The sequence below is a fragment of the Syzygium oleosum genome, unplaced genomic scaffold (genome assembly GCF_021117445.2).
Source record: "Syzygium oleosum isolate NSW1041296 unplaced genomic scaffold, Sole_v2.1 Sole_v2.30, whole genome shotgun sequence".
In the NCBI taxonomy this organism is placed as follows: domain Eukaryota; kingdom Viridiplantae; phylum Streptophyta; class Magnoliopsida; order Myrtales; family Myrtaceae; genus Syzygium; species Syzygium oleosum.
Window position 1 is genome coordinate 2,631,349 of NW_026607514.1, and position 16,012 is coordinate 2,647,360.

Here is a 16,012-nt window from a genome sequence, read left to right on the forward strand (position 1 = left end):
CTCTCGGCTACTCTCTCTCTCTCTCCCCCTTGGCCGAAGGGCCTTCTTCGGCTCTTCCTTGGCTTGGCCAATTATTGGCCTTGCCTTGGGCTCTATTATTGGTGACCAATGAGTCACCAAGAGGCCTTAAATGAGCCATAATGGAGGGGGCACAGCTCAGCTTGCCTCAATAATGGAGGGGGACACCTCATGGGGGGTCCAATAATGAAGGTTTAATGGCAATAATTGAGGCCTTTGACCAAGTCAACCCTTTTTGCCTCTTTTCTTCAACCAAAATCTGAACCGTGGAAGCCTACAAACTAGTTGGTTCCACTCAAAAGCCTCTCGGGCCAATCGATTTACCCAAAATTGGCTAAACGGTGCAATAGTCGCAACCCTGCATCATATTAATTCTCATAATTTTCGAGGATTTTTTCGCGATAAATAATTCTAATAATCTTATTTAAAATGAGATTTAATGTGGAAAAGCCCTCACAAGTGACCAAACATAGCCCTACAAAAATCTAAGCCAAACTAGGTCAATTTGGGCTTCTCGGGTGGCCTGGGCGCGTGGCCGGGTCATCGGGCAAATGGCTGGGCCTGACCGGCAAATGACCGGGTACGTCGCTGGGCCACATGGGCACATGGTTGGGCGCGAGACCGGGCCGCATGGGCGCCGCGCCGGGCCGCACGGGCAACGTGCCGAGCGGCTTGCCTGGCCGCACGGGCGACGTGCCTAGTGCCTTGCCGGTCGTATGGGCAACGTGCCGAGCACCACATCGGGTCATACGAGCGAGAGGTCGGTTCATGGCTAAACACGCGCAACGGCTCATGAATGGCACGATGCACGGCTCATGGCCATATTTCTTGGGCACGGGACAAGACCGGAACCGGATCTTATGGGCACAACGCCTGGCACAAGGGTCGGGCACAATGCCCGGCACATGACCAGGCACGTAGCCGGTCCGTGGCCTGGCTGACGGGCACGATGGCCTTAGCCGGCGCGACTGGCAATTTTGCCCGGGCCGCGACCAAGGCGCTAGGCACATGGTCTGGCACATGTCTCGTCCATGGCCTACCCGACTCAACGCAACGATCCGTGGCTAATTCGTGATCGAGCCACGTTCGAGTATCAACGACCCATGGTCGGTTGTCATGTAGCCTCGTGGAATCTAGCACCCCGGAATTAATCGTGGTCATCCGAGACCAATGCATGGCTGTGCGGTATCACCCGCGACCGACACATGCCAATACCGGACTGATTCACAGTTATCTCGGACCGTTCTACTAACGGCCCTTATGGTTGAAGGGTCACTCCACGGTCATATTACTCTAATCATTTGCGTAGTCAGGGGGTCATTCCACTGTCGATCCCTAGGCCAATTCATGGACAATCTTTCGATCGAATCATGACCAACCCTCAGTACACTCGTTCCGATCATACTGTCCATTCCATTACCGACCCTCGACTCGAATTACTCGCTCATCCATTTATTACCAGCCCTCAGCTTCCTAGGCCCGAAATCGGGGATGTCACAGGTGCGCTCGAAGGAGGTCAGCCAGGGAGCGGAGAAGAAGAGGAACACGCCCTCCCTCACCGACTTTGTCTTCTCTTTATAGAATTGCTGGTAGTGGCTGAGGACTTGTTCGATTAAGGCTTCGTGCCCTTCGCCATCACTACGGTGGGTTCTACTGTTTAGAGAGAGAAGGTGCTCTAGCTCGAGTTATTAGTCCTACGAGTCTGTGGCGTGCTTTTGAACGAGTTGTGCTGCGTGATGATTAGGGGTGAGCAAAAGGAATCGCCTGGATTGAATCGAACCGGCCGGTTCTGGGTGGTTCCCGAGGGTTTCTATCGCGACCCACGGTCGTTGGGGGTTATTGTTGTTGCGACGTCCCAAGCTCGTCACCATCCCATTCCTTTTATCTTGTTAACATGCACATGTAGAAATGTATACAAACAAACTCCGAGATAAATAACAACTGGAAATCAGGGAAGAACTACAAACATAACATGCTTCTTTATATGCATCAGTTCATTTACAAGCTATTCTTTCGGCTACAACAAAAGACTGGGGTATCCCCAGCTCCGCTACGGGCTGTACTAACCAAAATTGGGATCCCCTTCACTATAAGTTGGTACTTAGGGGTTGGCCATCGCCACAGTGGGTGTCGCCCCATCGTTCTGTCCAGGTGGCCCATCGAACCCACGAAGGGGGCCGACAAGATCCCCGTCAAACCAAATGTACCAAGTTATATAACGATGTGGAACCAAGTTGTCCAGCCCTTCCTCGACCCATATCGTTGTAGTGCATCTACGGTAGGCAACATCTTCCTCTACATCGATGATATCTGTGATGGGCATTTCTATATCTACGTGAAACTAAAACGTTCAGGGGGTGGAGTAGCCATACCTACAAGTTTGAAAAATAAAGGAGTGAGTCGGGAAACTCAGTAAGTAAAACTCCTAATGCCCTACTAGGAAGACATCTCATTATCAAATCTAGTGGTATGGCGCTCGTAACATATTATCAATGGCAGATCAATAGAGATATCATCATTAGTACATTCTTACCATCGGCTTGTCAATGAACACATAAACATGCTTATGCACATACCAGAGCACATGATGGATTCATTTACCGTCATCCCGGCTCAACCAGGGCATCTCGGCTCAACCGAGGCATCCAGCTTCAAGCTAGGCATCCCGTCTCAACCAAGGCATCCGGGCTCAACCGAGGCATTCGGGCTCATCTAGGGCATCCTGACGCTAGTTTACCGAGGCATCTGGGCTTAACCCAGGCATCCTAACTCAACTAGGGCATCTCGTTTAATGAACGAGGCATCGCCGCTAACGCTATGTGACGACGGGCGCAACTTTCCTTTAGTGATCACATACAATGCTTCACACAAGCCAATTGCTTATCTTCTTCTTAGCCAATGCATTCTCAATGCCCGTGGGCGTGCTCAAATGAGTGTGTGTGTGTGTCATGACCCTCAATATATAATATGCCGGGAATAATCCTTGATTCATGGCTTGAACCAAACGCTTAGCGTCGATCCCCACACCGAGCAAGACTTGGAACGGGCATGCCTCAATGCCAACCAAGGCCTTGCAGCTTGGTTATTTTGCCTTAATGTTGAATCCAAGCCAGGTGAACCTAGGCCTTGTCCCGTGGCGTGGTCACACTCAATCATGCAAGACATGAGCAATACAAAGCAAAGACCTTCAATCACGTTCATGGCTTTCACGGGTGAACACAATACTAAATTCGACGACGTAGCCTATCACCCTAACCAGGAGTTAGGAATTCTACCTACCTAAGGATGAACTAGATAGCTTGATCAAGAGAGAGGGGGTTGGCGTGCAAGGGAGGGAAGATGGAAATGTGAGCTAAAGGGTGAAAATGAAAGAGGGGGTCCTTCTATTTATAGACTCCATCTTCATTATTGCTTGTCCAAATGGTCCAATAGGTTTTCTTGAAGTAGCAAGCCTACAAGAATGAGTTGACTAGTCTATTGGATGAGTGGTAAGCCTAACAAGAAGAGGTGGCATGCCTAATAGGATAGTGTGGCATGTCTAAGTTCTTAGGGAAATGATGAAGCCAATGTGTGCATTTCTAATTGGTATACTTGGTCATGAGTCACTAACTTCTTCTCTAAGCCAAATCTTGGGCCATCATAACCAAATCTTCCTTAGGCCACATAAGGTGATGATTCATTGATTCATCCTTTGCATTAATGGCCAAGGTTCTAGAGTCTTCTATTATGTCCATTTTCAAGAATATGGCAACCATGAGAATTAGGCCAATGAAAGCGCTAACTTGGTCGTGTATGAGTTTCTAATGTCCATCCACGATCAACCGTGCCAACCAAACCAAGGTTCGTAGCCGAATCACTATCGGATGAGGCAGGTCATGGCCAAACTTGCCTATATTGGCTAAGTCGGTAGCCCACTGCGTAGGCTCCATGGCTGGCACTGGCCATGAGCTAGACCTGGCTGACTGGGCTCATGGCCCGTGCCTGTTTTGGCTCGTGGCCTGAGAGCAGGGTCCACGGGCTGGCCAGGCACATGGCCGGTGCCTGTACTAACTTGTGGCCTTACGGCAGGGTCCAAGTCCGGGCACATGGTTGGCTCATGGCTTGGCACAAGACCTAGCTTACGACTTGGCACATGGCCTAATTGGCAAGGTCGCCAAGCCAATCCGCATCCGATCCACGATCGATTCGTGACTCATCCAAGTGGCTCATGGCCAGTTCAAAACCGGTCCATGGCCAAGCATACTTGGTCCATGGCCGACTCTCGGTTGTCATGTAGTTGTGTGGAATCGATCGTTTTGTGATCGACACACGATCGCATGAATCGATTTGTGGTTGTCCGCGGTCGGTACATGACCGTACGAAATCACTCGCAATCGGAATAGGACCGCGCAAGATCGATCCGCGGTGGTACGTGACCGTCCCACGACCAACCTTTATGGTCGAGCAGCCGGTCCATGGCCAAATAGCGCGGGTCACTTGCATGGTCATTGGATTGGTTCACTACCGATCCCTCGATCATTCCAGGGCCGATCCTTCAATCATGTCATGGCTAATCCCTTTGTTAGCCTTTCGATCGGGTTGATCGGTCCATGACCGTTCCTTGGATTGGTCCATGGCTGATTTCCCAATTTCCCCCCTCTATTGGCACACCAGCTCCATAGCTATTTCTCATGGCCAGAATCGTGGATGTTACAATTTCGGTCCGGTTCCCGATTCTATAAAATAAGGATTGGTGATTTTCGGTCCAGTTCTCGTTCTCGAGTTGGAATCACCCATCCGGACCGGATCGAATTTTTTTTTATTTCTTAAAAATATTTACAGAAACGCTAATCACACTAGGCATCTTTCTCTGTTCGGCTGTTCCTCTCTCATGCTTCCTCTTTCCCTTTGATAACTCTACAAAATAGAGTTATTTTACCTATTTTCGGAAACAAATAATACAATATTTGTAAGAAAAATATTTGGATTTCCTTCTATTAAATTTTCCTTGTTTATGTAGAATAAGATTAATACCACGAAAAACTCCAAACTGGTATACCTGTGACAAATTTACCCCAAACTAATTTTTTGACCACCAAAAATCCTAAACTGGTACATTTGTGACAAATTTACTTTCTGTTAATTTTCGTTAAATTGCATTAATACAAAAAAAAATCACAAACTGGTACACCTGTGACAAACGGAGGGTAAAACCCAAAATTGGTATATTTGTCAACTGCCATATGTGATTTAACAAAGTAATTTGACAGTAAAATTAAAAGGAAACTAACGGAGGGTAAATTTATCACATGTATACCAGTTTGAGGTTTTTAGTGGTTAAAAAATTAGTCCGGGGTAAATTTGTCACAGGTGTACCGATTTGGGGTTTTTCGTGGTATTAACCCTGCAGAATAATGATACATGGAGAAAATAAGGAAATAAATCATAAAAGAGTTATAAGGTGGGTGCCAAATCCGGAATTCTGCGATTTATTCCCTAATTTTATGTGAAAAATAAGCAATTACCTTGTGTTAGGAGTCTTGGATGTTTTCCTATAAATGGGATAACATTAAGAGCATAAGGGATAGCTAGTTTTTTTTTTTTTTATCATTTTCGTTTTCATTGTTTTGGGAGTTTTTCAAGTATTTTGAAAAGAAGACAAAAAGTGGTGACATAATTCTTCTTCTTTGATTCAAGATGTTGGATTTAATTTATATTCTCGTTTTTTCTTCTATTATGTTTTAATTTTCTTTTGTTGGGGCTACAATGTAGTCTAACCATGATGATATAAATTTCATACTTTTTATGTTTTGCAAGTGATTTCATTCATGTGAGTTGTATATTATTGTGCTTAATGCGTTCAATGACCAGCTACCATCTGAATGATCTAATGTGCATGTTTGAGAATGAGAAGTAATAATATGCAATTGTTTCTTATAATATATTGCCATGAATTAAATGTGAATAGAGGTATACCATGTTATTTGTGTGGCTTTTAGTGATAAAGGTGGTCTAAAAGATTAATTGTAAACTGGGAATATTCATAGATTTTAATGCACTTATATTTATTTAAATTCATATAGAGATATAGTGGATTGATAACTGAGTAGGTTTGCTATACCTAGAGATAGGATAATAAATAGACTAGGAAATTTCGCTATCACATGTTTGATATTGTTTTTGTATGCATAATGATATGAAATTTATATCTAGTGATTCCGGTGAAATCGGATGCTTTAACATAATTATTTGATGGATTAACTGCCTTTAGTTCCGAAATTTTCTTTCTAAGATTGTCAATTTTTATTTATTCTCAATTCTATTTTGATCTGTTAGAGAAATTTTAGAATTAGTCCATTTTTAATATTTAATTGGTTTATTAATCATCAAACTCTGTGGGACGATATTTTTCTCACTATTATATTACTTGTGCGACACATTCGTTGACACGTTCATTTGCATTTAGAATTTTACGAACACCGTCTCAGCTCTTGTCACGTCCAGACACGGAATCACGATCGATGCTTAATGACCGAACATGACCCGAACGGACCCATGACTTGCGGAAATGTATTAGTGCGTCCCATTTATTTTAAACAATTAAATGCGCACGCGGAAGCAAATAAAAATAAACGAGACAACAGGAGTGAGATAAGCAAACATCGCACGTTATATTTACATGATACGTGCTTATTTCATTAAGCCCTTCTTTACGGGCCCTTACAAGCCACACATCTATTTTACATGCCTATTTCAAGGGCAATTCCGCAAAAGCCAACTATCGAACAACAAAATCTTGGCTTGGGTTCCTAGCTTCACTACGGCTTCTCGATTTTCTCGCTCCTCTTGCTCCTCCCGCTCCTCGTTCGCCCGGCCATCTCACACCCCACCTTCGGCTTGCCCCTGAGTCGGCCCGCCTGGTCCGCTGAATGGCCCGTTGAACCCGCGAAGGGGTTACCATGCCTCGTATGGGTGAGGAACTAAATCCTCACGGCCTTCGTCAACCATCACATACGTTGTGATGCGACGGTACGCACAACCTTCTCGGGTGTCGATAACCGTAAGCACTTCGGCTCTCATTTCAATGGGGTTTTCGAATCGAGTTGGGAGAGACGCCATGCTATGGACCTGAAAAGAGGAAAAACAACGGGAGTGAGTCAAGGAGACTCAATAAGTGAAATCACTAACATCAAGCGAGGACGAGACAATCGCCGTTCACATAAGTCGGCTCTTACAGTACCGGTATCGATGGCAAATCAATAGCAAAGTTCATGCTACGAAACAACAAAACAAACAGCAAACATGATTGTCACACGTGAGCATTACTTGTCAAAGAAAGAACAAGCTATAATCGACCAAGAAACCAAGAAACGGGCCAAGCAACCCATGATACAACGTATCGCAACTTTCTTTCCGGATATTAGGGGATTCACTTACTCAACAAACCATTGTAACATGAGATACTAAAGTAAGAAAGTGGCTGATGGCTTGGCTTGAGCACGGAAAAAGCTTAAATTCGGGAAAAACGGGGCCTCGGGCGAGTCTCGGGTGTGGCCGAACAAGCAAAGAGGAAGAACAAGGTTGGCTTGTGTGTATTTGGGGGTGAAAAAGGAAGGCAAGAGGAGAAGAGAAGATGATGGCCGGTTCTTGTGGGGGCTTCTCACGTGAGGGGGCTTCTTCCTTTTTAAAGACAAGCAAGCTTGGAAAAGAAGCCAAGCTTTAATATGCATTAATGCACAAGGGCCAAAAGCAATGATGTATAGCAATTAAGGACTTTCAATGTGATCTTATCCCTTGGCCTCTCTCTCTCTCTCGGTTCTTCCTTTTTTTCCCTTGGCCGAATGGCTTTCTCGGCTCCCCACTTGGCTTGGCCGATTGTCCCTTGGTTTGTGCCCATAATTGGTGGCCATTGAGTCATCAAATGGCCTTTAATGCCCTGCACCAGCTCAGCTTGGTCAGCAATAATAGAGATGACACCTCAGGAGGGTCTAATTATGAAGGCATTAAATGGCCTTAAATGAAGCCTTTGACCAAGTCAACAAATTTGTCTTCTTTTCCTCTGCAAATTCTGAATCGTGAGAGCCTCCCAAGCTTGCTGGTTCATTTCCAACTACTTGGGCCAATCGGTTTACACAAAACCGGCTAAACGACACTACAATCATAACCCCGCATCATACTATTCTCTAATTTTCCGAGGGTTGTCCACGCTTAGTATACCCGTTCAACCCGAGGTTCAGTGCGAGAATGTCCTCAAAAATCAACTAACACGACCAAACCAAGGCCCAAGCAAAATGGAATAAGCCCAAGCTAACTGGGTTGCTAGGCGCGTGGCCGGATTTGACTGGGTGTAAGGCCTGGCCCACTACCGGGCCACACGGGCACGCAACTGGGCCATACAGGCACACGGTCGGGTCATAGCTGGGCCACACGGGCGCTGCGCCGGGCTGCACGGGCGACGTGCCGAGCACCTTGCCGGTTGCACGTGCAACGTGCAGAGCACTATGCTGGCCGCATGGGCGACGTGTCGAGCACCACGCCTGGTCACATGAGCGAGGGATCGATTCACGGCCAAACACACGCAACGGCTCATAAATGGCACGATGCACGGCTCAAGGCCATCTGTCTTGGGCACAGGACTAGATCGGAACCGAATCTTACTGGCACAATGCCTGGCACAATGACCGGCACACGACCGGGCACGTAGCCGGTCCGTGGCCTAGCTGACCGGCATGATGGCCGGTCACGTCCGGGCACACGGCCTGGCCGACACGGTTGGCACATGGCCTAGTCCGCGGCCAAGCCATTGGGCTCGTGGCCTGGCACATGGCTCGTCCATGGCCTACTCTACTTGGCGCAATGATTCGTGGTCGATTCGCGACCGGTCCACGTTCGAGTATCAACGACCCATGATCGACCCTCGGTTGTCATGAAGACTCGTGGAATCCGGTAGCCGGAATTAACTCATGGTCATCCATGACCGATGCATGGCCGTGCGGTATCACCCGTGATCGACACATGCCGACACCAGACTGATCCACAACTATCCCGGACCGTTCCACTAACGGCCCTTATGATCGAAGGATCACTCCACAATCATATTACTCTAATCATTTTGCGTAGTCAGGGAGTCATTCCACTGTCGATCCCTAGGCTAATTCATGGACAATTTTTCAATTGAACCATGACCAACCCTTAGTACACTCGTTCCGATTATATTGTCCGTTCCATTACCGATCCTCGGCTTGGACTACTTGCTTATCCATTTATCACTAGCCCTTAGCTTCCTAGACCCGAAATCAAGGATGTCACAGCTCTCATGCCTCTTTCACAATTACAAACCATAATCGCAGAATGGTAGTCCTCAACCCTAATCGTGGTGGTGTAGCGCGATGAGGAGTCGGTGCAAGCAACGCGGTGGCGCTTCGTTCGGTGATGGCTTCGTTTGGCTGGTGGGACTCGTGGATTTGTTGGATGCGGCTGGACAGTAGCTCGAGTATGCGTCGGTATGCTATGCCTACAAATCAGATAAAAAAGTCAAGTTGCTGCAGTTGAGCTTATAGGAGTAGAGTTGGAGGCATTGGTGCAAGGCTCAAGCGACAGAGACGACGTCATCGGGATTACAGATCACGGCGGTGCAGGGAATGGAGTAGCTTGTCGTCCTTGTTGGCCTTGAATGGACTCGTGGCACGGATGCTTGATCGGTGACGGTAAGGGATGGAAGTTAGTTGTGAATTCACCGGTTTTATTGGATCACTTGGAAATTGGATCGGACCGGTCGGATCTCTGGATCAGGTGAGCCGGCAGAAACTGGGAACCAGTCCTCTGTCGCGCCACTCTTTTTTGGGTCTTTCGGGATTTGCGCGCTAAGGAGGTATTTTCGTGTAAGGGTTTCTCCCAGACCATACCTCATGTGACAGCGGATGGTAATTTCCTATTTGATCTAAGTTTTTAATTTTGGAGTCGCCACTAGTCATTATTGATAGGTTGACTAGAAACCTAATCAGGGTATGGGAGAAATACCATGATTCTACGAACCAGAGATTCTGAGTACGGGGACTTGGTTACGCTAATGATCCCGAATGGAGATCCCTAACGCCCTTTCGATACCTAACAACGATACGATGTCTAACGTGTCATGCAAGTTTCCGAGGCTTACCCACTAATTCTATCCATTCTAATCGCGAGAAAATCAATCAAGAATTAAATGCGCAATCAATGTCAATCAAACCAAATAATTCTAAATTGTCTCTAAAAATAAAAATCAATCAAAACATCCAAACCCTAGTGAAGCCCTAAAGGCTTATTCATTTCATGATTTGTGTCTTTTTAGGGTTTTGGGGTTTTTTAGGGGTTATAACCTCTGAATTTGGGATTTTTCTAAAAATGCCACTTGGGCACTTTCAAAAATTCAAATTTCACTTTCGAAGGGTGGCCACAGTGTTTTTAAACTATTCTGTGAATTTTTGAAATTTTTGATTTTTTTTTCGGAAATTGAATTTCTGAGAATTTCATTAATCGAGAATTGGTTTTTATGAATTTTTGAAAAATTTTATGAATTTTCCAATTTTCCAATTTATTTAGATTTTTATGAATTTTTCACATTTTTTATTTGTATTTTCCGAATTTTTTGAATTTTTATTAATTTTTATTTGAAATTTTTTGAATTTTATGAATTTTCTAAATTTTCTATTTTTTTTGAATTTTTTCGATTTTTGTGAAATTTTTTTGTATTTTTCTGATTTTTTTAATTTTGTTAATTGATTTTTCAATTTCTAGATTTTTTTTGATTTTTTTTTATAAATTTCATGCCGAAAAAAACGAACAGGACCGGCCCGGTTCAGCTGAGCCGAACCGGGCGTCGCTGGCGCCGGTCGTCTTCTCCGGCGGGCACGGTGCTAAAAACGGCATCGTTTGGATTCGATTTCTTTGGGGCATTTCCTCGATCACCTGGTGTGCATGAATTTGGTACAAGTGTTTTCGAGGCCGCCGGTTTGGACCCGTCGCCGACGACTTTCCGGCGACTATTTTGCCGCTCCGATTAGTTCATTTGAAAGTCCACGTGTTCTATTTTTAATCTAACCTACTCAGGACACCGGCGATCGTTCGCCGGTCGGTGAAAAACCCGATCAAAAAACCTAACTTGTCACTGACCAAGATTGCATTTCCAGAATCTATGTAACTATCTTACTCACCTTAACCATCTAAATCGGTCAAAATAAATTCCAAATCATCAATCAAAGCCAAGAAACACTAACTTGGGATGGCCTGTGGCCACGGCAATGCTTCGGCGAGGATCTCGGAACTCCGGCGAAGGGTTTCAATGGTGGATTGATTCGGTTTATGCATATTTTTCAATCAAAAATGCAAACAAACAACACAAATGTGATCAGAAACTCTTTACAAGCATTAACAAACTCAGATTCGCAAAGAAATCACATGATCAGCAAAGTTTAGTTCAAAATCACTTTCTGGAATTATGGAAAAATAGTGTTGAAGACTGAACTTTACCTATTTCGGAAGTGAATCAAATGGCTCTCCCGAGCTGATTTGTGGCCGTGGGGATGTTCTACAACACCTGGACTATCGAACTGTGGTCTCCACTTCGCCGGAGAGTCCCTGGATTGATCGACCGAAGCACTGTTTCAAGCCTTCACAGTAAGCTCAGTTGCAGGTTTGCTAGTGAGGAAACTCACCGGCGAGACCTATTTGCCAGTGCTTTCCTGGTCGGAAAAGCGTCGATCGCTAGGCCTCAGGGAGTCTCAACTCACTCTCGCACTAGAAATCGTTCTTTCTCGCTTTATCTTTCCCTCCTCTCTCTCTGGCATTTCACCGAGCACGTTCTCCCCTTTTTGTTCATTGATTTTTCTTGCTTAAAGTTCTTTCTAACGACTTCCAATCGGTTGGATCGAATATCCGGTGCCAGCTAGAGATTCTCCAGCTGGCCAAGTCGATTTTCACATGCTAGATTAACCGGGGAAGATTCACGAAGTCGTGGGTTTGAGTTAGAATTTTCTGGGTTTGGCACGTTCTGGGGCGAGTTGGGTAAGGAAGAAGGGTTCCCGGGTCGGGTCGGGTCGACCCGGCTGACCCGGCATGCCCGATTTTGTTTAAAAATCCAAATTAAGCCCAATTTCAACCGAATTTTCAAAATTAAAACCCCAAATAGAATTCCTCATCATATTTTGAATCCAAATATGTGATCTTCCCCAATTTTGTCATAATCATATCCAAGATTCCCAACTTTTTATATTCGGGTTATTAGGGTTTTATTCAATTCGATGTCTTAATGACCTGATTAGGCAAAATTGATGCCAAAATTGAATTACCCACATATGATTAACCCTAGAAATGATGGTCTCATGGTTCGACAATTTCGTATTGGGCACGATTCCCAATTTGGACTCAAAATTTCTAATTTCTAATTGAATTTTGGGGTTTTCTGATTTCTTTCACAAATTGTGCAATTGGACTGACCATTATATAATTCAAGATCCCAGAATCATTTGTTGTGAAGACACTATGACTTAAAAATAACTAGAAAAGATTTAATTGCATTTTTGGTTCAATTCGAGTTTGATTTTGCCCAATTTTGGGAAAAACAAATACCCGATTGAAATTTTTCAAAATTGATGATGCATTGATGAAATTGGATTTAAAAGAAGACTAATGACTATTTTTATGGAATTTTCTGATTCCATTTGCTATTTTTCTTGATTTTCTCACTTATTTTGACTAAAAGAAATTAAAGGAAAATGCGGGAAAATGCTAAAAATTTTATTTTTGGTTTAGAAGTAGGTTTGTAGGCTTGGCCAAGATTCCTAGTCCTAATTTTGAGATTTTTGAAAATATAAAAAAATAAGCTAAAAATCAGGTGTCAACATCCTCTCGATCTGATTCTCGATTCTAGAATAGTAACCTGACCGCGTGAAAATCAATCACTCCTAGCAATGATGATCGTCCCCACAAGGTAAACATCTTTGTTTATTAGAGAGAGAGAATGATGGAGATGAAAAGGCGAAATTGAAGCAAGTGACGGACTGATGCTCGACTTTTGGGTCAAAAGAACTTTGAAAAGTGTCCTGGCGATGCAAGGTCCCATAAACTGCAGCATTGACATCTCTCTCTCTCTCTCTCTCTCCTATAGAGCACTGAGCAGGCAAAAGGAAGATGAAGTGCAGAGAGAGAGAGAGAAAGTAGGTGACACGGCGCGATTGATGGGTTCCGAGACTCTTCAGTCCGAGAAGATTTTGGGTTGATGGTGGTTGAGATGAGACTCGATTAAGATGTTGAAGAATATGGACACGTGTGAGAGAGATCTTTCACTTTTTTTTTCTTTTTAAAGTACGTTTGTTTCGTGAAAAATGAGTAATTTAAAAAATATTTTTCGAAAAATAATTGTTTATATCGTTTATAAAAATTAGTCAACAAAAAATATTTTCATCATCGATAACAATCTATGCCTAATTATTTTTGTGGGTGATAAAAAATTTTCCATTTATTTATTTTTGTAAGCGATACAAGCAATTATTTTTTAGAAAATAGTTTTCAAATCATTTATTTTCCGTGAAATGAATACACCCTTAATCTTTTATCTAGATTTTGTTTTGGAGAAAAATATCCAGTTTAGGCCACCGGAAAAATCGTGTGCTCTCCGGCCAGTGAAAATTTGGCCAGCCGGCGAACTCATATCCTTATTTGAGACTGACTTTATCACTCATGCCCTAATTTGAAACAAGATTCACTTTGAGCCCTTTCTTGATAAAATGACCTTTTGAACTAGTGCACTAGAAATCCTAAAACTTGTCACAAAAAATACAATTATGTCCTCAAATTTGTCAAATTTGTGTAATCAAATCCTTCCGTTAACTCTATCCAATTTTTACTTATTATTTGCTAGATGTACATGGCGATAACATGGCTAAAACGACATCGTTTTGGTCAAAATCTTATTTCTTAATACAAGATTTATTTAAGTTATGTTAAAAAATAATCAAAATTTAATAAGAATACAAAAAAGAAAAAAAGAAGAAGAAGGAAAAAGCAAGCGATGGCCGTTTGTTTATGTATTTTTTTAAGTTTGTTTTTTATATAATTTAAATAAAATTTTATATTAAAAAATCATATTTTGACCAAAACAACGTTATTTTAGTCTTAAGTATCATGTTTTAGCCACGTCATCGCCATGTAAGAGAGAAAAAACATGTCACCATTTTCTATTAGCCAAGTTGGACAGAGTTAATGGAAAGATTTGATTGCACAAATTTGATAAGTTTTAGAACTCAATTGCAGTTTTGTAACAAGTTTTGAGACTTCCGATGTACTTATCCATATATTTTATGTGATGGAGGTATCACATTTTAGCGTCGCGTGGTTTAGTCAATCAATCAAAAGTGAGAGTAAACTAAACAAAATTAAGTAAGATGAGATTCATAGCGCGCATATTAATTATAATTGGTCGATTACATCATATTTTCAACTTAACAAGGCATACCAAGCCCGTAAATACTTTCTTTGAACGGACATTTTATGAACCGAGTTAAAAAAATAGTGATGAGATGAGTGATTTCTAAATTTTTCATCGTTGTTCAATGTTATTTTTTTATTCAACTAATTTTCAAGCTTTTTGAAATCGACTCAGTGTAATCCTTTTACTTATTGGAGTTCCATGTCATATGTTTTCTATCGGCATGACATGCTAGTTCAGCAAAAGAATATTCGTAGCCGTGTTTGAAAAAAATAGACAAAAGTGTGAGCGCCGCAAGATTTGCAACAAAATGCAAAACGTCAAAAAGTAAGAGTCACTTCAAATAGATAAGATAGATTTTCTGTAACTTTTTCCATTTCACGATCACCAAGCGACATATTGCATTTGATTTGCTATGGCGCGACTTTATAGGAAAAGAAAAACAAGCACATACATTACAAGTAGGTGGATCACATTAAGAAAATTATACGACTACTTTTTCAAAAAAGAGTCTAGAGATAAAGACTCATAGAAAGTTACCGAGTCAATCGAGTACTGACACGTGGCTTCTACGTGTCCAAGCTTCTAAAAAAAGTACATTTTTGGTCTCTTTACTTATTGTAATGCTCAATTTACTCTTTATACTTCGTTTTTGTAACCATTTTAGTCCTCGCAACACTAACCGATGAAATTTTAAGTATGATTTTTCACATTTCCATTACAAGTAAGACTTATATTACGCTGGTTATTGTTTAATATATGATATGTATTTGCATAAGCCTTTTTAATTAATATCAATAACTTTTATTAGTAACATTTGACTAAACTTTCTTGAAATCACTTAATATTCGAGAGTTGAGATTAACACTTGATATTAATAGCTACCATATGAGCAAGTTGACAATCATTAGTATGCACACTTGTTGGTATGGCTATTATCGGAAGAATTTTCACAAACTATCTACAATATTTCGCATATGACTTAGTGAATTAAAATTGCGATTAGGATATTTAAAAGTCACGGACGTTTTCATAGACTATCTATAATATGTTCATGTAGATTCAAGGAGAAAAGTACCAAAAAAGCTCTAAACATATTGCATTTGTTCTAATTGAGTCATAAACCTTTTGACAATTGCCAATATAGTTAATCCAATCAATTTTGGCCGGAAATCGCTGATATGGACGTCGGACGTCTTACATGGCACGGACGACGATAATGTGAACAATTTTTTTAAATTTTTTTTATTACTTTTACTTTTATTTCCTTTCATTTTTTTTCCCTAACAGTGGGTTGACGAGGTCTAGGCGAAGGTCTCCTTCGCTCACCGGCCATGGGAGAGGTTTCGGCGAGGGCCTTCGCCCTCGCCAGCCATGGGCAAGGGCCTCCATGTTCACTTGGCCCTCACGTGTGTCAGCGATCAGAGTTGTAAAAAAAAAAAATAAAGAATAAAAATTTTAAATATTAAAATTTTGTTTGCGTTAACGCTATGGTTGTGATACGTAGGACAGTTGAGGTTCATGTCAGCAATTTTCGATCAAAGTTGGCCG